Genomic DNA, 22,130 nt, shown 5'->3' on the forward strand with positions numbered 1-22,130 from the left:
TTGGGCCTGAACGCATGAATAGCTTTAGCTTGTAGAGCATAAGAAAATCTTTGTGTTGCTCTTTCGAGTTTTAGGCCATGAACCAGCTTCCCGGTCTCTAGGTCCAGTCTTCCCTTCATGAGTGAAAAACCAATTCTTCGCGTGTTTGGGCCAATTGAGTGATTCTGGTGTGATACCCTTGGCAAGAATGTCCGCTTCCATTTTTTCCCACTTGGGAATGGCAGTCGCGTAGCCACCTGATCCCATGCCATGATGGTATACCTTCTATCGAGCATTCTCTTAGTTTCTTCTCACCCATTCCCCATCCTCTTCCGATGTCTTGTACTGTACAAAATCATTTCAGTAGGGCCTCAACTTCGCGAGCGGGCCCCTAGTATTGAAATTTGGCGTTAGGTTCTTCTTGACGTATTTCGTGTATAGGGATTTCTTTCAAGTCTAGAGTTGTGTAGCCATCTTCTTCATAGCCTACTTTCAAACTAGCTCCTTCAATTCGTCATCGTTGATATCGTCATAATCATGCGCTTGCAACGTGAAATGTTGAAGGATATCATCCCAAATTAAATTCTTATCAAGATCAAAGACAAAACTAACATGAGGCTCGTTGATCTTTTGCATCCATTCACGGGCACTGATCGGAAGTCTGTCCCTTACAAGGTACCCACAGTGTTGCACGAATTTCCTTGCATATGGACCAAGTGGTTCGCCTGTCTTGATATTGAATTCTGATATTACGTAGCGCCTCTCCAATGGCTTTTTCGGGCCTCGAATATTTTTGCTTTTCGCCGTTGTGGTCGTCGATCCAGAGGGCTACGCATAAAAAAAGAATAAATAAATATCATGTGTACACATAATAGATGATAGATATTCAAATATATATATATATATAATATGCAAATATATATATAAATATATATACCTCGCCAGTATTTTCTTGCACAATATTTTCTTGGTTATTTTTAAGAGCCAGGTATTGACTCCCTTCATCTATATCCTGCTGGTCACCATCGCCAAATTGAGTGCCGGTGTTGATAATATCCATCATTTCTTCATCCATGTTGTCTCTCGGGCAGCCATCTAGCTTTTACACCACTAGATATATCTATAAAAAATGAAAACCATATATCTATAAAATGGATCGAGTCATGTGCTTAAAATTAATTAAATAACTACACTCGAAATTCAAGTCTCCAAAGCATAACTTTGATTTCTTATTTTCTAGAAATATTTATTGGCAAGTGATATATATAACAAATTTATATATATAACAATATAAATTTAAAACTCTCTAATATGTATAACAAATATATATATATAACAATACAAATTTATAACTCTCTAATATGTATGTATAACAAATTTATATATATAATAATATAAATTTATAACTCTAATATATATGTATAACAAATTTAGATGTATGTATAACAATTCGGTGAAGTAGCGTAAAAATTGACCCATGATTTGGTATACAAATAGTATAAATTTGCTTTTTGGATTAAATATCAGTTTAATGTCTTATAGTATTGTTATCTTAATGTGTGATCCGTGTGTTTTTAGTGCAAAAGTTTAGTTATTCTGTAGCAACGGACGGGCACGCTACCTAGTACTTATAATATTCGTATTATCCGTTTGTATTCAATCCAGTTTCGAAAACAGCAGTGGTACATTTTGGCCATGGCGGTGCTCCACAACCAGCGTACCCATATACACAAAGAAAGAAGACGGATCTGCGGCACAGTGGAGCAGCAGGCCACGGCCATGGCACAGTAGGCACAAGAGCCGGCTCGATGGCTCAGCGCAAAATCGTGCAACAAAAATTGAAGAGCCATATCCCATTACAAGATTGCCGGCACGAGGGCTCGGCACACGCATCCATCCGATTACAAAAGGGGTAATAAGAAGAAAAGGCAGTCACTGTGGTGGCTTGGTGTAGATGTAGGGACGGTGGAGATTCATGGTTCGGTCGTCAAATTAGGTGATGCTGGCTCATGGTGCGCCTTGGCGTCGGGCTCAACCGTCGGGGACATCGGGGGAGTTGTCGAGGGGGTAGCTGACAGCTTGTGGACGGGGCGTCATGTGGCCAAACTCGGGGTCCAGATCGACACAGACGTGCTCATGCTCCTCAGCGGCGGTGCTGGACTCGAGTCCACCAGTCTTGGGGAAGATGAGACCCACATGATAGGAGGGGGTCTCATCGCCGGCTCCGAGGCTCCTCGTCCTTGACGGTGCATCGGCTAGGGAGGCTCCTCCGCTACGGCATCGGGCTCGGGCGCGGGAAAGGTGCGGTAGCGCTTCCACTGGCGCTATCGCCCGTCACGCGGAGGCGGAGAGATGTCGAGGGTGACGAGGGCGGCGGCGGCGGCAGTGGCGATGGGCGACGAAGATGAAGAGCGAGGAGGAAGAAGAAACGGTCGCCTTATATCGGGGAGGGACCTTTAGTCCCAGCTTCTATAAATGCCCAGGACTAAAAGACCTTTAGTCTCGGCTGGTAATACCAGCCGGGACTAAAGGTATTACCTTTAGTCGTGGCTGGTATTACGAGCTAGGACTAAAGGTGTATTTTTGGTGGACCGAAAAAAATGCAGCCCACCTTTAGTCCTGGGTGGTAGATCTATCCGGGACTAAAGTTGGGCTGCAGTTTCACTTCCCGCCCGTTTCAAGCTCCATTTGTTTTTTTAATATATTTTTTCTATAAAATGTTAAAGTCTTGTTAATTGCACAGTAAATTAAATACAAGGCATAAAATTGTTTTAAAAGAATATGGATTTACTTTTGCTTTATTGCACATAGAAAAATTATGTGACCTAAAGTTTTTTTGTTTTTTCTTATTAATATTGAAACATAATGTCATTAATAATTACTATTTCATTAATGCAAAAATGTAGTGTTTAATTTAAATCATTAAAACTTTTGTTTTTTATTGGAAATTTTTTGCACATCATTTTAACGTAAATCTTTTCATTTTTTCATCACTCGTTGTCCAAAAGCGACATGGAAATCCCACCATCAAACTCAAATTTAATCTGAACATAGAAAAAAAGGAAACACCTAATTAACATCTCTGAATTCACAATTATTACATAATACCTCTAATACACACTATTAAATATCACTATATATATCAAGCGGGCACAGTAGTGAACTTCTTAACGTATATCCCTTGGTTATGATCGCGCCGTAACCATGGAGTGTCCTCATCATTTAGCTGGATGCTTGGGTCTTTGTTCACTATGAAGGGTGGATTTCGGTCATCCTTTTCATAATCTTCTGATATGTCTGACTTGTCTTTAATTTCGACGATGTTTCTTTTCCCTGAAAGAACTATGTGGCGCTTTGGCTCATTGATTGGGTCATTGTTGTTTTTCCCTCTCTTCGGTTTTGTAGACATGTCCTTGACATAGAACACCTGATTCACATCCTTGGCAAGGACAAACGGTTCGTCTTTGTACCCAATATTGTTAAGGTCCACGATTGTCATTCCATACTGGTTGTCGACTGCTACCCCGCCTCCAGTCGCCTTTACCCATTAGCACTTGAACAAAGGTACCTTAAAAATAGGTGCATAGTTTAGTTCCCATATCTCCTCTATGCGGCCATAATATGTTTGCTTATTTCCATTAGGGTCGACGGCATCTATGCGGACACCACTATTTTGGTTGGTGCTCCTTTTATCTTGGGCTAATATGTAAAATGTATTCCCAATTATCTCGTACCCTTTATATGTGAGGATATGCCATGATGGCTGCCTAGCCAACAAATACAGTTGCTCATCAATACTCTCATCATCCTGACATTCTTTTCGCAACCAGTCGCTAAAAGTTTTCATGTGCTGACGCGTAATCTAAGCTTCAGACTTCCCTAGAAACTCGGATCGGAGCAACTCTTTATGTGTCTCGATATACGGATCCACCAAGGAGGAGTTTTGCAGAACTATGTAGTGTGCTTTATTAAAATAATTGTCCTGTATACCAATATATGGTTTATTCCCTAGTGTCTCCTTTCCACTTAGTCTCCCCTCGTGTCGCGATTCAAGAACACCAATCGGGTCAAGGTCGGGAATAAATTCAACACAAAACTCAATGACCTCCTCTGTTCCATAGCCCTTGGCGATGCTTCCTTCTGGCCAAGCACGGTTGTGAACATATTTCTTTAGGACTCCCATGAACCTCTCAAAGGGGAACATGTTGTGCAGGAACACAGGACCGAGAATGCTAATCTCCTTGACCAAGTGAACTAGAAGGTGTGTCATGATATTAAAGAAGGAAGGAGGGAACACCAACTCAAAGCTGACAAGACATTGAACCACATCAATCTGTAATTTAGCTAGATCCATTGGATCGATTGCCTTTTGAGAAATTGCATTGAGGAATGCACATAGCTTCACGGTGGCTAGACGTACATTTGGAGGTTGAATTCCTCTTAATGCAACTAGAAGCAATTGCGTCATGAGCACATGGCAGTCATGGGACTTTAAGTTTAGGAATTTCTTCTCTGGTATATTTATTATACCCTTTATATTCGAGGAGAATCCAGATGGTACCTTGATGCTTGCTAGGCATTCAAACATGCTTTCCTCCTCTTCTTTGCTAAGAGTGTAGCTGGTAGGACATAAGTAATGGCGTCCATCATCTGTCTTCTCTAGATGCAGGTTGTCTTGTTCCTTCAAACACCGCAGGTCCTGTCGTGCTTCAAGTGTGTCCTTAGGCTTCCCATACACACCCATGAAGCCTAGCAGGTTCACACAAATAATCTTCGTCAGGTGCATCACGTCGATCGCGCTACGGACCTCTAGGACTTGTCAATAGGGTAGCTCCCAAAATATGGACTTCTTCTTCCACATGGGTGCGTGACCGTTGGTGTCGTTTAGAATAGGTTTGCTGCCATGTGCCTTTCAAAATACTACTTTCACATCCTTAACCATATTGAGTACATCCTCACCAGTTCGGTTGCTCGACTTGGTCTGGTGGTCTGCCTTACCTTTAAAATGCTTGCCTTTCTTTCTCAGGGATGATTCGCAGGAAGAAATCGACGATGCCCAAGGCACACGACCTTTCAACATTTTTTTAAGAATATACCTTTAATGTCATCAAAACAGTGCGTGCATGCATTATATCCCTTGTTTGATTGTCCTAAAAGATTACTTAGAGCAGGCCAATCATTGATTGTTACGAACAACAATGCTCGCATGTCAAAGTGCTCCTATTTGTGCTCATCCCACACACATACACCTGGTCTATTCCACAAAAGTAGAAGTTCTTCAACTAGTGGCCTTAGGTACACATCGATGTCGTTGCTAGGTTGCCTTGGGCCTTGGATGAGCACTGCATCATAATAAACTTATGCTTTATGCATAACTAGGGAGGAAGGTTGTAGATACATAGAGTAACAGGCCAAGTGCTATGACTACTGTTCTGCTCCCGAAAGGATTCATACCATCCGTACTTAAAGCAAACCTTAAGTTTCTTGCGTTATTTGCAAACTTCGGGAATTCTCTATCGATTGCTATCCACTGGGACCCATCAGCAGGGTGTCTCAACATATTGTATACCTTATGGTCTTCTTTGTGCCATCACAACAACTTTGCATGGTCTTTGTTTCTGAACAGACATTTCAAGTGTGGTATTATAGGAGCATACCACATAATCTTGGTAGGGATTTTCTTCGTGGGACATTTGCCCTCAACATCACCAGGGTCATCTTGCTTGATCTTATACTGCGATGCATGACATACGGGCATGCATCTAACTTCTCGTACTCCTTGCCACGGTAGAGGATGCAGTGATTAGGACATGCATGTATCTTCTGGATTTCTAATCCCAAAGGGCAGACTACCTGTTTTGCTTCGTACGTAGTGGTGGGCAATTCGTTATCCTTCGGAAGGGTCTTCTTTTGGATTTTCATTAACTCCCCAAATCCCTTGTTAGATACATCATTCTTTGTCTTCCATTACAGCAATTCCAGTGTGGTACCTAACTTTTTCTGCCCTACATCACAAGTTGGGTATAGCAATTTTTTGTGATCCTCTAGCATGCGCTCGAACTTGATCTTCTCCTTTTCACTTTCGTATTCTCTTTGTGCGTCACGAATGGCCTGACCAAGATCATCAGCGGGCTCATCTTCTACCCCTACCTCTTCTTCAGCTCCCCCCATTGCAGTATCATTGAAGGCACCATATTCAGCAATAATGTTATCATCGTCCCATTGTTCTTCTTCACCTTCTTCCATTACAACCCTGGTTTTTCCGTGTTTCGTCCAACAAATATAGTTTGACAAGAAACCCGACTTCAACAAGTGTGAATGAAGACTCCTTGAGCTAGCATATTCTTTCAAATTCTTACATATGGCTAGGGATGAAAACGAATTGGATACGGACGGATATCACCGATATTACATTTGTTTTCATATTTCTATCCGGATTTGGATTCGAATACGGATAGTGTCAACTATGTCGGATAGGATACGATTGGATATCGACATCATAAATATACGATTTGAGTATTCGGATACGGATACGGATACGGTATCAGATGTTGGATATCTGGACTCGGATACGGACAGATCTCAACCCCTCTAAACGACTTCGGTTTCGAATACGGTCGAAAAATATCCATACCGTTTTCATCCCTAATATGGCACATGGGCAGCACATGAAACCATCGCGTTTTTTTTGCCTCGGCCACACGTAAGAAAGAATGCACACCCTCAATGAACTCTTGGGAGCGGCGATCAGCATTGTACATCCAATGTCAGCTCATCTGCATTACATGACATACATACCATATTAAAACCTAGAACATAATTAGTTAATTATACGGCATGCATGCCACCACATAAGATATTAATTATGAAAGTCTCGCTACAATATAGACAATCCCAACTACCACTAAAAACTAAAGCTAAAATGCACTTCAGCAGTATAAGGATTTCACGATCAATCCCAACTAAAATAGATAGATCATGTGTTATTCAATATCTATGGGCTTCTTCCGCAGGATCACTGCCTCATAAGCCGCCGTAGCCGCCTGTGCAAGAGAGTTTTGCACGTGTTCAACATACTCTTCCTCCTAGTACCAGCCTGAACATCTAGTGCCATCCCACTGAAATTAAAACAAAAAATTAGAACTTTAATCACAATCACCATGAAAATAAGTATAAATTAACCATAATCATCAAATATGACAAAATAACTCATATTGCGATCTAGACACTTGTAGAAGATACGGCCCTTATTGGGACACTCCTTCCTCATCCGGTACTCCATCATAATCTTCTCCTCACACTTGCCGCATGCAATGAGAGGGAGGTCCAGCCTCAGTCGCTTTGGAATCCGATGAGAGGCCGAGGACCCAAAGCAGTTGACATCTACTCTCTATACTCATTTTTAATATAATATAAATTTTTCATTTTATAAACAAATAAAATTAAAAAAATTCTAAAATTCTCTATATCTCTAAACCATGAAGTGTGCTATGCATGCTAGAAATGAAAGCTGAATACTAGTTTTGAATAACTACTTTAACCTTCCTTCATCCAAATATGCAAACTTTAAAGTGATTTTGAGCTTAAATGGCTTACAAATAAAAAATCCACCATAAAAAACCATATATCTAGTCTACAAAATGAGATATGCTACTGATGAAATATGAGAGTATAAAGTTGGTAGCCTTTAGAACCAAAGAATCGATGGAGGAATCGAAGAAATCTTGTGATTACCGGTGATGAGGAAGAAGAGAGGCCGACGATGAAGTAAGAACACTGAGATCGAAGTGGCTCGGGCTCGAGGAGGAAGAAGGAGTATATAGGAGGGGACATTTAGTCCTGGTTGGAGACACCAACCGGGACTAAAGGTCCCTTTCTAGTTTTGGACGGAGCCTCCAGCCGGGAGTAGACTTTTACTCCCGGTTGGAGGGACCAACCAGGACTAAAAGTTAACCTTTAGTCTCGGTTGGTAGCTCCAATCGGGACTAAAGGTCCCCTGCAGCAAAAGCCTACCGCAGTAGCCGTTGGGCAGGGTCATGTAGTTCCGGTTGGAGCTACCAACCAGGACTAAAGATTTCTCTAGTCCCAGACGTAAAAAATACTAGGACTAAAGCATAATTTCGAAGTGGATCAAAAGTCATTTCTCTACTAGTGCATTAAACCCTAAACCTAGGGTTTTTCATTTGATGCACAACAATGAACCTATAACATAACTACATGCGCTGCGGTTACCTAGGTTTGCTAACTTTTTCACGTCTTGGCATCATCCTACGGTTTGTATAATACAAATATTGAGAGATAGAATGAAACCCTAAGTAATGACGATTCTTAGGTTGAAAAATCCGACTAATATATACCGAATTGATGCGAAAAAACTCTAGGAGGAGAGCGAGGATACCTTGCTCTTGAAGATCTATGGATCAAAGTTTTCAAAGTCCAATATGCCGATTCGTGAGGTAGAGCGAGGTGGGAAGAGAAAAAACCCAAGAGGGAGGAGAAAGAAGAGGAAGAATGCTCGGGCAGGAAGGTTGGAGCCGGAGAGTTAAAACACAAGCTCGGCGCCAGTCACCTGGCGTCGAGCTCGGCGCCAGGATCTACGGCGTCGAGCTTGAAGCCAGGGTGACTGGCGCCAAGTTCCTGCCATGTCACCTCCACGTCTGCTCCGAGCCTAAGAGCTCGGCGTCAGCGTGTAAGCTCAACGCCAGTTAAGGTCCATATTTTGAAATATTTCCTCGAATGGCATATTTATAAAAAAATTTCAAAAAAAACTAAAAAAACTAAAAAAATTCGGGGCGGCGGCTATGCATGCCGCCATGGCAACCCCACGGGGCCTTCCTCTCTCCTTCCCGTAACACATGTCCACATTCGTCGTAGGTCTGGCGCGATGACCATGAGGTGGGGGACGCCGGGAGCGGGCGGCAAGGCATGAGTCGGCCTCGGCCCAGGCATAGGTGGATCTTGCATTGGGGAGGGGTTGGCACGGTGCTGGCCTCCGGCGAGGATGAAAACAGCGACTTTGCTGCCACTTCAACTTCAGGGGCCATCGTCGACGCCAGGAGGCTGCTGTCGGCCTGTGGTGAGGTTGCCAAGGTGCGGAGCGTGCGGCACTCGATGGAGAGGTGCCCGTCCAGGTGTCGTTCCCGCGTGCTCGCTAGCAAGAGGCGAAGCGCGCGAGAGGTCTGAACGAAGCCGCAGCGTTGAATGTTCATGATCATGAGCGGCAAGCGACAGTGGTGCTTGAAAAAGAGCGCTTGATTGTTCTTCTGCGTCGTGAATGGTCATGGACTCATGGCTGTGTTGGCATTGCTATGTTACAGGTTCTTTATATCTATTAAGAAGTGAGCCTTATAATCCACTGGTGCATAAGCATTAGATTTGGCTCAATCTTGAAACATAAACATCGCAGTTCTGAAAGCATGGCGTCAAGTCAATTCTGCTTGTGAAAGGGGTGTTTAAAGGTGAGTTTGTGAAACAACACACTCCAGTTAGGCTCTGAATATCATCATCAGATAAGTGTTGCATGCCCTACCTACGGATCAAGCAAGTGGACAATGCAAACTGAGCTGTACGTGCACCTGATGGAACTGGAGTAGCCCGGACAAACAGGCAGCTGGGATCCCCTGCAACTGGCCTTTGCAGGCGGGTGCCGGCGAGCCCCTCCAGACGGCCGGCAATGATCCCTGGAGAGGCGGATGGCGCCGGTGCACCCCGTGCAGCAGATGGTGTGGTGACTGACTGACTGGTGAGGCCCTCCCTGCTTCTTCCGTGTGCAAGTTGCGGCCGTGCGACAAGGGGGAAAAGATGATATCGGCCCGTTCGCTGGTCTGAAACTTTGGCTAAAACTGGCTACAAAACACTGTTCTGGCTAAATTGTTGTGAGAGGAAACCACTATTCCGGCTAAAAAAAGTCGAACAAGCCGAATATAGAGTAAGGGTCCCTTTGATTAAGCTGTGAAAGTGCTTTTGCTTTCCAGAAAAGTCAAAAGCTAAACCAAAGGAATGTGCTTCTGAACCTCTACTTTCACAAAAGCAACTTTTCTATAGTTCATTCTCCACAACCACCCGAGACGTTTTTTTCCGGCTGTGAAGGCGGACGGTTCGCAAAAATTACCCGCAATGCCACGGGTTATGAGCGTACCCCTTCGTTTTTCTTTCCCACCGACGCCTCTGTCGCTCTCGCTCCCCACCCGCGCCTCCTCTGGTCCTGCCCGACGCCTGCTGCTCTAGGGTTTTGGCGCGCCCTCCGGCGGCGGTCCGGTGTGCCCTCCGGCGGCGGCGCTGCCCATCTGCCTCCCCTCAGCTGCCGGCGGCGCTCCACCCACCGAATCGAGCATCCACGGCCCTCGTCGTCCTCCCAGTGAGCTCACGGCGGCGCCCCTCGGTCACCTCCCCTGAAGCCGGCGGCAGCGGCGCCCAGAAGCCGGACGCGGAGGAAGTCGGGAAGCGGCGCGCCTCGTCCTCCCCGGAGCCCGTCGTCGACCCCCAATCTACACGCACCAACTCCCCTTCCAGATCTGGTGATGGGTAACTCTCCGACTCCCCTCCACCTGCATCTGTGTTTCACTGATCCATTTAGAGGAACAAAGTGTAGTCATCTTGTGTAAATCCATTACATGAAAGTGCAATGGTTGATTTTTTTCCCCACTTATGTGCTTTGGATAGTGGCGATTTTCTGGAATGCTTCATGGAGATGGCGGCCCTAGTTTTGTTGTGTGCATGATAAATAACTTGAAATTCCAAGTAAGGTTCCATGCTTGTCACTAGTGATTGTACAATTGTGTGCTATGTTTGAAATGGATGTATATCTGCATATCAATTGATCCCTGTGGTTATCATGGTAGCAGTATTGTGTATGCCAAATTGCGGTGGTTCAAACTAGGAAAGGTAACAAAATGGGTTAGAAATGAAAAAAAAAAATAGTGCTTGTAGTACTCATTAATCCGATTCTTCTATTTGCAGCTGTAGTGCATAGAAAAGCTATTAGAAGATTAATAATTCTTTAGCTTTGGATGCATTCGTCACATTCTAGGCTGCTACACTAGTTTTAGGTGTCTGGGAGCCAGGGGTGACGAGGCTGGCAAGTGATAACCAGTAGTTGGATTTAACTGGTGTTCCCTGCAATTAGCACCAGGTGTTATCATGAAGCACATTGGACCATAGAAAAAAATTAAGGGGAACACAGATGGTTCCACTGCATCATCATTATCTATGGATAAAACCAGCATCCAAGATACCTGCATGGCAGCTTTGTGTTGCTTGATTGCTTGCAACGCAAAGCATCTGTTATCACATGGCAGTGGCGTTTCAGTTTGTTGTCCTCTCATTCTTTTTTGTATTTTTTTCTACACCCTAAGTCTGCATAAATTTGTAGGGAGCTGATGGCAACACTTGTTCACCAGAACACAAGCTGTATTCATGGCTGTCAAACAAGAGAGATTTGCTGATTTTTTTTAAACCGACCTGTAGTTTCTGGTTTTGTATAAAAAAATTCAAGTTCAGGGCCAAAAGTATTTCCCTGATCTAGGTATATCTCTTGTTGCTTATTAGGACAGCCAAAAGACTCCAGTTTCTAAGAACACTCGACCAAATTATAAGACTCTGTGGGGTGTGGAGTAGGCCTTTGCTTTCCTTTGTATTTTCCCTCTAATGAAATGACTGCACAACTCTCGTGCTTTGTTGGAGAGAAACAAAGGAACATTTCAGTAAATGGGTGCTAGCATATTTATTTATATACAAAGAGCAAAATTATGTCTTATGGAATAGCATGAGGTTGGAGCTAAATTGTCAGGGCCCCATTCATATGTCTATCTAAGATCAGAGTGTAATAAATGAATAAATTATTACGCATGTGTAGCTAGGTGTCAAGGATATCCATAACTAAAATAAAAGGTTGTGGTGTAGGCATGAATAACTGGTTTCAGATCCATATCTATCAAACTCAATGAACATATGGCAGATGGTGTGATACCAATGTGACCTGCTTTGTTAGTTCTACTATATATAACACATCACTGTTTTTCAACTCTCCTAAAAAGAGGCTGATAAGGCAGATTGGTGTGATACCAATGTGATGCATTTCATTGACATATGCAAAGGAGAGATAGAAGCTAGGAATAGACCTTGGGATTGTTTACTAGGACTGCTTGGAAAAATATGGTAACTAAGTATGAAGAAAAAACTGAACTGAAGCAAACAAAGAAACAATGAAGAATAAGTTAGACAGTCTGAAAAGGAATATACATGGTTTATGGAGTTGAAGAATTCTGCCACCGGTCTTGGATGGAATGAGGGCCAAAGCAAACTGTTGACTGCTCCAACGAATGGTGGGATGAACACCTAGCTGTAAGAACTGTGTACTGTCCTTTTTTCATTTACAATTATGCATTTTGAGTATATGGGCTGACTTGTTAACTTTATCCATTTAATTTCAGAGATGCAACAATCCTGATAAAGGTATCAAATGCAATCATGTTAGGTTCAGAAAACAAGGACCGAAGCACCTTGACGATCTTCATATGTTGTTTGATAAGATACATGTTAGCGGGGCAAGTGCATCCTGTCCTGGAGATATTTCCTTCCGATGACTGAAGTGATGAGGATGTGGGTGAGATACAGAAACCTCCGCATAATGATGATGTCAAGTTGGCTGCTTTGAAAAAATTGAAACCAGGAAAAAAGAAACGAAAGGAGTCCTCTACTACTACTGACGAAAATGATGAGAAGAGCCCATTCTTTCGCATGTACAAGAACACATGTTTGAAGATAGAAACTGCAGCATAGAAGATCTCCACAAGTGTTGAAGCATCATCTGCACCTCCAACCAGCCAAGTCCCTAGCATTGCAGAGGCCATGAAGATGGTTAAAGATTGTGGGGTGCAAGAGAAAACAGCTCTAATGCATACAGCTACCTTTCTGATTGTGAAGCCTGAATTTAGGGAGGTCTTTAGCATGCTGAAAACAAAAGAAGGAAGGTTTGACTTGCTTGAGAGGGAGCATGCAGAACGCATGAGGCGCACGTAGAAGCTTTCAGTTATTTATTTTTAGTGTTGTGTTGTGAGAACCATTTATTTGCTTCCATGTTCAGAACCATTTGAAATAATGTTGCCTGTACTCTGAACCAATATTTTCCTGAGTTATTTGCTTCCATGTTCAGAACCATTTGAAATAATGTTACCTGTACTCTGAAACAATATTTTCCTGAGTTATTGCTTTCATGTTTGATCTGTCAATATTTTGATTGCTTCCATCCCTATTATTGTACGTGTTTTGATTGCTGTCAATATTTTCCTGAGTTTTAATTCCTGTCTTATGTAGATGGATGGAAACATGAAGAATTTGGCAAAAAATGGACAAAAGGGACTACTACTCCTTGCAGAACTGTCACAGCAGGCTGCCATTACTGGTGAAATGGGTTACCAATATACTGAGCGGTATTTGCACAAAGCAAAGTATAGGGAAACACCAGAAACTGGACTTCAATGGGTTATGAGATGCATGGGTCGTCCGAGGTACTTCTATAAGATGTTTCGAATGAGTACTGATGTTTTCATGGCACTGCATGACTTGCTAATCTCAAACTACGGCTTAACATCAACTAATAATGTATCATCAATGGAGTCATTGGCAATGTTCTTGTGGATCGTTGGAGGACCCGAATCATTTTCACAAGCTGAAAATCATTTTACCCGGTCACTCTAGACAGTTCACACTAAATTTCATGAAGTACTGAATTGTCTGCGCAAGTTATCAAAAGACAATATCAAGCCAAGAGATCCTACTTTCTGTACTGAGCATGATAAGGTCAAGGAGGAACGCTCTAAACGACTTCGGTTTCGAATACGGTCGAAAAATATCCATACCGTTTTCATCCCTACATATGGCACATGGGCAGCACATGAAACCATCGCGTTTTTTTTGCCTCGGCCACACGTAAGAAAGAATGCACACCCTCAATGAACTCTTGGGAGCGGCGATCAGCATTGTACATCCAATGTCAGCTCATCTGCATTACATGACATACATACCATATTAAAACCTAGAACATAATTAGTTAATTATACGGCATGCATGCCACCACATAAGATATTAATTTATGAAAGTCTCGCTACAATATAGACAATCCCAACTACCACTAAAAACTAAAGCTAAAATGCACTTCAGCAGTATAAGGATTTCACGATCAATCCCAACTAAAATAGATAGATCATGTGTTTATTCAATATCTATGGGCTTCTTCCGCAGGATCACTGCCTCATAAGCCGCCGTAGCCGCCTGTGCAAGAGAGTTTTGCACGTGTTCAACATACTCTTCCTCCTAGTACCAGCCTGAACATCTAGTGCCATCCCACTGAAATTAAAACAAAAAATTAGAACTTTAATCACAATCACCATGAAAATAAGTATAAATTAACCATAATCATCAAATATGACAAAATAACTCATATTGCGATCTAGACACTTGTAGAAGATACGGCCCTTATTGGGACACTCCTTCCTCATCCGGTACTCCATCATAATCTTCTCCTCACACTTGCCGCATGCAATGAGAGGGAGGTCCAGCCTCAGTCGCTTTGGAATCCGATGAGAGGCCGAGGACCCAAAAGCAGTTGACATCTACTCTCTATACTCATTTTTAATATAATATAAATTTTTCATTTTATAAACAAATAAAATTAAAAAAAATTCTAAAATTCTCTATATCTCTAAACCATGAAGTGTGCTATGCATGCTAGAAATGAAAGCTGAATACTAGTTTTGAATAACTACTTTAACCTTCCTTCATCCAAATATGCAAACTTTAAAGTGATTTTGAGCTTAAATGGCTTACAAATAAAAAAATCCACCATAAAAAACCATATATATCTAGTCTACAAAATGAGATATGCTACTGATGAAATATGAGAGTATAAAGTTGGTAGCCTTTAGAACCAAAGAATCGATGGAGGAATCGAAGAAATCTTGTGATTACCGGTGATGAGGAAGAAGAGAGGCCGACGATGAAGTAAGAACACTGAGATCGAAGTGGCTCGGGCTCGAGGAGGAAGAAGGAGTATATAGGAGGGGACATTTAGTCCTGGTTGGAGACACCAACCGGGACTAAAGGTCCCTTTCTAGTTTTGGACGGAGCCTCCAGCCGGGAGTAGACTTTTACTCCCGGTTGGAGGGACCAACCAGGACTAAAAGTTAACCTTTAGTCTCGGTTGGTAGCTCCAATCGGGACTAAAGGTCCCCTGCAGCAAAAGCCTACCGCAGTAGCCGTTGGGCAGGGTCATGTAGTTCCGGTTGGAGCTACCAACCAGGACTAAAGATTTCTCTAGTCCCAGACGTAAAAAATACTAGGACTAAAGCATAATTTCGAAGTGGATCAAAAGTCATTTCTCTACTAGTGCATTAAACCCTAAACCTAGGGTTTTTCATTTGATGCACAACAATGAACCTATAACATAACTACATGCGCTGCGGTTACCTAGGTTTGCTAACTTTTTCACGTCTTGGCATCATCCTACGGTTGTATAATACAAATATTGAGAGATAGAATGAAACCCTAAGTAATGACGATTCTTAGGTTGAAAAATCCGACTAATATATACCGAATTGATGCGAAAAAAACTAGGAGGAGAGCGAGGATACCTTGCTCTTGAAGATCTATGGATCAAAGTTTTCAAAGTCCAATATGCCGATTCGTGAGGTAGAGCGAGGTGGGAAGAGAAAAAACCCAAGAGGGAGGAGAAAGAAGAGGAAGAATGCTCGGGCAGGAAGGTTGGAGCCGGAGTTAAAACACAAGCTCGGCGCCAGTCACCCTGGCGTCGAGCTCGGCGCCAGGATCTACGGCGTCGAGCTTGAAGCCAGGGTGACTGGCGCCAAGCTTCCTGCCATGTCACCTCCACGTCTGCTCCGAGCCTAAGAGCTCGGCGTCAGCGTGTAAGCTCAACGCCAGCTTAAGGTCCATATTTTGAAATATTTCCTCGAATGGCATATTTATAAAAAAATTTCAAAAAAAACTAAAAAACTAAAAAAATTCGGGGCGGCGGCTATGCATGCCGCATGGCAACCCACACGGGGCCTTCCTCTCCTCCTTCACCCGTAACCACATGTCCACATTCGTCGTAGTCTGGCGCGACTGACCATGAGGTGGGGACGCCGGGATGCGGGCGGCAAGGCATGAGTCGGCCTCGGCCCAGGCATAGGTGGATCTTGCATTGGGGAGGGGTTGGCACGGTGCTGGCCTCCGGCGAGGATGAACAACAGCGACTTTGCTGCCACTTCAACTTCAGGGGCCATCGTCGACGCCAGGAGGCTGCTGTCGGCCTGTGGTGAGGTTGCCAAGGTGCGGAGCGTGCGGCACTCGATGGAGAGGTGCCCGTCCAGGTGTCGTTCCCGCGTGCTCGCTAGCCAAGAGGCGAAGCGCGCGAGAGGTCTGAACGAAGCCGCAGCGTTGAATGTTCATGATCATGAGCGGCAAGCGACAGTGGTGCTTGAAAAAGAGCGCTTGATTGTTCTTCTGCGTCGTGAATGGTCATGGACTCATGGCTGTGTTGGCATTGCTATGTTACAGGTTCTTTATATCTATTAAGAAGTGAGCCTTATAATCCACTGGTGCATAAGCATTAGATTTGGCTCAATCTTGAAACATAAACATCGCAGTTCTGAAAGCATGGCGTCAAGTCAATTCTGCTTGTGAAAGGGGTGTTTAAAGGTGAGTTTGTGAAACAACACACTCCAGTTAGGCTCTGAATATCATCATCAGATAAGTGTTGCATGCCCTACCTACGGATCAAGCAAGTGGACAATGCAAACTGAGCTGTACGTGCACCTGATGGAACTGGAGTAGCCCGGACAAACAGGCAGCTGGGATCCCCTGCAACTGGCCTTTGCAGGCGGGTGCCGGCGAGCCCCTCCAGACGGCCGGCAATGATCCCTGGAGAGGCGGATGGCGCCGGTGCACCCCGTGCAGCAGATGGTGTGGTGACTGACTGACTGGTGAGGCCCTCCCTGCTTCTTCCGTGTGCAAGTTGCGGCCGTGCGACAAGGGGGAAAAGATGATATCGGCCCGTTCGCTGGTCTGAAACTTTGGCTAAAACTGGCTAAAAAACACTGTTCTGGCTAAATTGTTGTGAGAGGAAACCACTATTCCGGCTAAAAAAAAGTCGAACAAGCCGAATATAGAGTAAGGGTCCCTTTGATTAAGCTGTGAAAGTGCTTTTGCTTTCCAGAAAAGTCAAAAGCTAAACCAAAGGAATGTGCTTCTGAACCTCTACTTTCACAAAAGCAACTTTTCTATAGTTCATTCTCCACAACCACCCGAGACGTTCTTTTTCCGGCTGTGAAGGCGGACGGTTCGCAAAAATTACCCGCAATGCCACGGGTTATGAGCGTACCCCTTCGTTTTTCTTTCCCACCGACGCCTCTGTCGCTCTCGCTCCCCACCCGCGCCTCCTCTGGTCCTGCCCGACGCCTGCTGCTCTAGGGTTTTGGCGCGCCCTCCGGCGGCGGTCCGGTGTGCCCTCCGGCGGCGGCGCTGCCCATCTGCCTCCCCTCAAGCTGCCGGCGGCGCTCCACCCACCGAATCGAGCATCCACGGCCCTCGTCGTCCTCCCAGTGAGCTCACGGCGGCGCCCCTCGGTCACCTCCCCTGAAGCCGGCGGCAGCGGCGCCCAGAAGCCGACAGCGGAAGCGGCGCCTCGTCCTTCCCCGGAGCCCGTCGTCGACCTCCCAATCTACACGCCACCAACCTCCCCTTCCAGATCTGGTGAGGTAACTCCTCCGACTCCCCTTCCACCTGCATCTGTGTTTCCACTGATCCATTTAGAGGAACAAGTGTAGTCATCTGTGTAAATCCATTACATGAAAGTGCAATGGTTGATTTTTTTTCCCCACTTATGTGCTTTGGATAGTGGCGATTTTCTGGAATGCTTCATGGCAAGATGGCGGCCCTAGTTTTGTTGTGTGCATGATAAATAACTTGAAATTCCAAGTAAGGTTCCATGCTGTCACTAGTGATTGTACACATTTGTTGCTCATGTTTGAAATGGATGTCATATCTGCATCTCAATTGATCCCTGTGTTATCATGGTAGCAGTATTGTGTATGCCAAATTGCGGTGGTCAAACTAGGAAAGGTAACAAAATGGGTTAGAAATGAAAAAAAAATAGTGCTTGTAGTACTCATTAATCCGATTCTTCTATTTGCAGCTGTAGTGCATAGAAAAGCTATTAGAAGATTAATAATTCTTTAGCTTTGGATGCATTCGTCACATTCTAGGCTGCTACACTAGTTTTAGGTGTCTGGGAGCCAGGGGTGACGAGGCTGGCAAGTGATAACCAGTAGTTTGGATTTTAACTGGTGTTCCCTGCAATTAGCACCAGGTGTTATCATGAAGCACATTGGACCATAGAAAAAAATTAAGGGGAACACAGATGGTTCCACTGCAATCATCATTATCTATGGATAAAACCAGCATCCAAGATACCTGCATGGCAGCTTTGTTGTTGCTTGATTGCTTGCAACGCAAAGCCTCTGTTATCACATGGCAGTGGCGTTTCAGTTTGTTGTCCTCTCATTCTTTTTTGTATTTTTTTCTACACCCTAAGTCTGCATAAATTTGTAGGGAGCTGATGGCAACACTTGTTCACCAGAACACAAGCTGTATTCATGGCTGTCAACAAGAGAGATTTGCTGATTTTAAACCGACCTGTAGTTTCTGGTTTTTGATAAAAAATTCAAGTTCAGGGCCAAAAGTATTTCCCTTGATCTAGGTATATCTCTTGTTGCTTATTAGGACAGCCAAAGACTCCAGTTTCTAAGAACACTCGACCAAATTATAAGACTCTGTGGGGGTGTGGGAGTAGGCCTTTGCTTCTCCTTTGTATTTTCCCTTCTTAATGAAATGACTGCACAACTCTCGTGCTTTGTTGGAGAGAAACAAAGGAACATTTCAGTAAATGGGTGCTAGCATATTTATTTATATACAAAGAGCAAAATTATGTCTTATGGAATAGCATGAGGTTGTAGCTGAAATTGTCAGGGCCCCATCATATGTCTATCTAAGATCAGATGTGTAATAAATGAATAAATTATTACGCATGTGTAGCTAGTGTCAAGGATATCCATAACTAAAATAAAAGGTGTAGGCATGAATAACTGGTTTCAGATCCATATCTATCAAACTCAATGAACATCTGGCAGATTGGTGTGATACCAATGTGACCTGCTTTTGTTAGTTCTACTATATGCTAACACATCACTGTTTTCTTAACTCTCCTAAAAAGATGGCTGATAAGGCAGATTGGTGTGATACCAATGTGAGGCATTTCATTGACATATGCAAAGGAGAGATAGAAGCTAGGAATAGACCCTTGGGATTGTTTACTAGGACTGCTTGGAAAAATATGGTAACTAAGTATGAAGAAAAAACTGGACTGAAGCAAACAAAGAAACAATTGAAGAATAAGTTAGACAGTCTGAAAAGGAATATACATGGTTTATGGAGTTGAAGAATTCTGCCACCGGTCTTGGATGGAATGAGGCAAAGCAAACTGTTGACTGCTCCAACGAATGGTGGGATGAACACCTAGCTGTAAGAACTGTGTACTGTCCTTTTTTCATTTACAATTATGCATTTTGAGTATATGGGCTGACTTGTTAACTTTATCCATTTAATTTCAGAGATGCAACAATCCTGATAAAGGTATCAAATGCAATCATGTTAGGTTCAGAAAACAAGGACCGAAGCACCTTGACGATCTTCATATGTTGTTTGATAAGATACATGTTAGCGGGGCAAGTGCATCCTGTCCTGGAGATATTTCCTTCGATGACTGAAGTGATGAGGATGTGGGTGAGATACAGAAACCTCCGCATAATGATGATGTCAAGTTGGCTGCTTTGAAAAAATTGAAACCAGGAAAAAAGAAACGAAAGGAGTCCTCTACTACTACTGACGAAAATGATGAGAAGAGCCCATTCTTTCGCATGTACAAGAACACATGTTTGAAGATAGAAACTGCAGCATAGAAGATCTCCACAAGTGTTGAAGCATCATCTGCACCTCCAACCAGCCAAGTCCCTAGCATTGCAGAGGCCATGAAGATGGTTAAAGATTGTGGGGTGCAAGAGAAAACAGCTCTAATGCATACAGCTACCTTTCTGATTGTGAAGCCTGAATTTAGGGAGGTCTTTAGCATGCTGAAAACAAAAGAAGGAAGGTTTGACTTGCTTGAGAGGGAGCATGCAGAACGCATGAGGCGCACGTAGAAGCTTTCAGTTATTTATTTTTAGTGTTGTGTTGTGAGAACCATTTATTTGCTTCCATGTTCAGAACCATTTGAAATAATGTTGCCTGTACTCTGAACCAATATTTTCCTGAGTTATTTGCTTCCATGTTCAGAACCATTTGAAATAATGTTACCTGTACTCTGAAACAATATTTTCCTGAGTTATTGCTTTCATGTTTGATCTGTCAATATTTTGATTGCTTCCATCCCTATTATTGTACGTGTTTTGATTGCTGTCAATATTTTCCTGAGTTTTAATTCCTGTCTTATGTAGATGGATGGAAACATGAAGAATTTGGCAAAAAATGGACAAAAGGGACTACTACTCCTTGCAGAACTGTCACAGCAGGCTGCCATTACTGGTGAAATGGGTTACCAATATACTGAGCGGTATTTGCACAAAGCAAAGTATAGGGAAACACCAGAAACTGGACTTCAATGGGTTATGAGATGCATGGGTCGTCCGAGGTACTTCTATAAGATGTTTCGAATGAGTACTGATGTTTTCATGGCACTGCATGACTTGCTAATCTCAAACTACGGCTTAACATCAACTAATAATGTATCATCAATGGAGTCATTGGCAATGTTCTTGTGGATCGTTGGAGGACCCGAATCATTTTCACAAGCTGAAAATCATTTTACCCGGTCACTCTAGACAGTTCACACTAAATTTCATGAAGTACTGAATTGTCTGCGCAAGTTATCAAAAGACAATATCAAGCCAAGAGATCCTACTTTCTGTACTGAGCATGATAAGGTCAAGGAGGAACGTTTCTGGCCTTATTTCAAAGGAGCTATTGGAGCTATTGACGGTTCACATGTTCCAGTAGCAGTGCCAGCAGACGAAGTGGTCAACTACACATGTCGACATGGCTACACATCTCAGAATGTGCTAGCTGTTTGTGATTTTGACATGAAGTTTATTTTTGCGGTTGCTGGTTGGCCAGGTTCTGCACATGACACACGCATCCTGAACCATGCGTTAGCAAATTTTCCTTCATTTCCCGTGCCTCCTAAAGGTATGCATGTTTCGTTACTAGTTGTCAATATTTCTATTGTTATTTGGCTTTGCTGATTTGGTTTTATAGGTAAATATTATCTCGTGGACTCTGGTTATCCAAACCGAATAGGATATCTTGCTCCTTTTAAAGGAAGCACATACCATATACAAGAGTTTTGACTTCGTAATGGGCGTGCTCCTCAAGGAAAGAACGAGGTGTTCAATTTCTTGCATTCATCTCTTCGAAATGTCATTGAGCGGGCTTTCAGGGTCTTGAAGCAGAAGTGGCGTATTTTGAAGGGCATTCCAAGTTTTCCTACTCGAACTCAGAAGCATATAATTCTAGCTTGTATGGCATTGCATAATTTTATTCGTGACACCAATTTAGAAGACAAGTTGTTCGATAGATGTGATGGTGATGAGGAGTACCTGCTACAACACAGTGCCACGACAGACACACAAGAAGATGACAATCAAGACGGAGAGAATGAGGACACCATGAATACCATTCGCAGTAGGATAGCCGATGCTTTGGTTAGTGCGAGAGGGAGATAGTTATGTTGAAGAAGGACATCATTATGTGAACCATATGTCTTTTGTGATATTCTATAATTTCATATATGTGGACCATATGTTAATGGTGAATGAAAATCTTTAAGAAAATTAATTTTCCCTTTTTAAAATGGTAATTTGCATGCGAATTAGTTAACAAAACAATGTTTTACAATAAATTTAAATGTCAGCATTCTCCTAGCAGTTCAGGGGCATTACAAACATTTCTTACCAAACCTACAGCTTCACAGACATTCTAACCAAACGACTTTCAGCTTTCTCACAGCTCACAGCTCACAGCCCATAGCAGCTTTTTTCACAGCC

At 43.2% G+C, this 22,130-nt stretch overlaps 2 pseudogenes; both read left to right on the forward strand.

Moving 5' to 3' along the window:
* The first annotated feature begins 12,226 nt into the window (after positions 1–12,226).
* Positions 12,227–12,999, forward strand: LOC136536347 (uncharacterized; annotated as a pseudogene).
* A 6,247-nt stretch (positions 13,000–19,246) lies between these two features.
* Positions 19,247–20,231, forward strand: LOC136536348 (L10-interacting MYB domain-containing protein-like; annotated as a pseudogene).
* Positions 20,232–22,130: the final 1,899 nt, after the last annotated feature.

The sequence above is a fragment of the Miscanthus floridulus genome, chromosome 2, assembly GCF_019320115.1.
Source record: "Miscanthus floridulus cultivar M001 chromosome 2, ASM1932011v1, whole genome shotgun sequence".
Classification (NCBI taxonomy): domain Eukaryota; kingdom Viridiplantae; phylum Streptophyta; class Magnoliopsida; order Poales; family Poaceae; genus Miscanthus; species Miscanthus floridulus.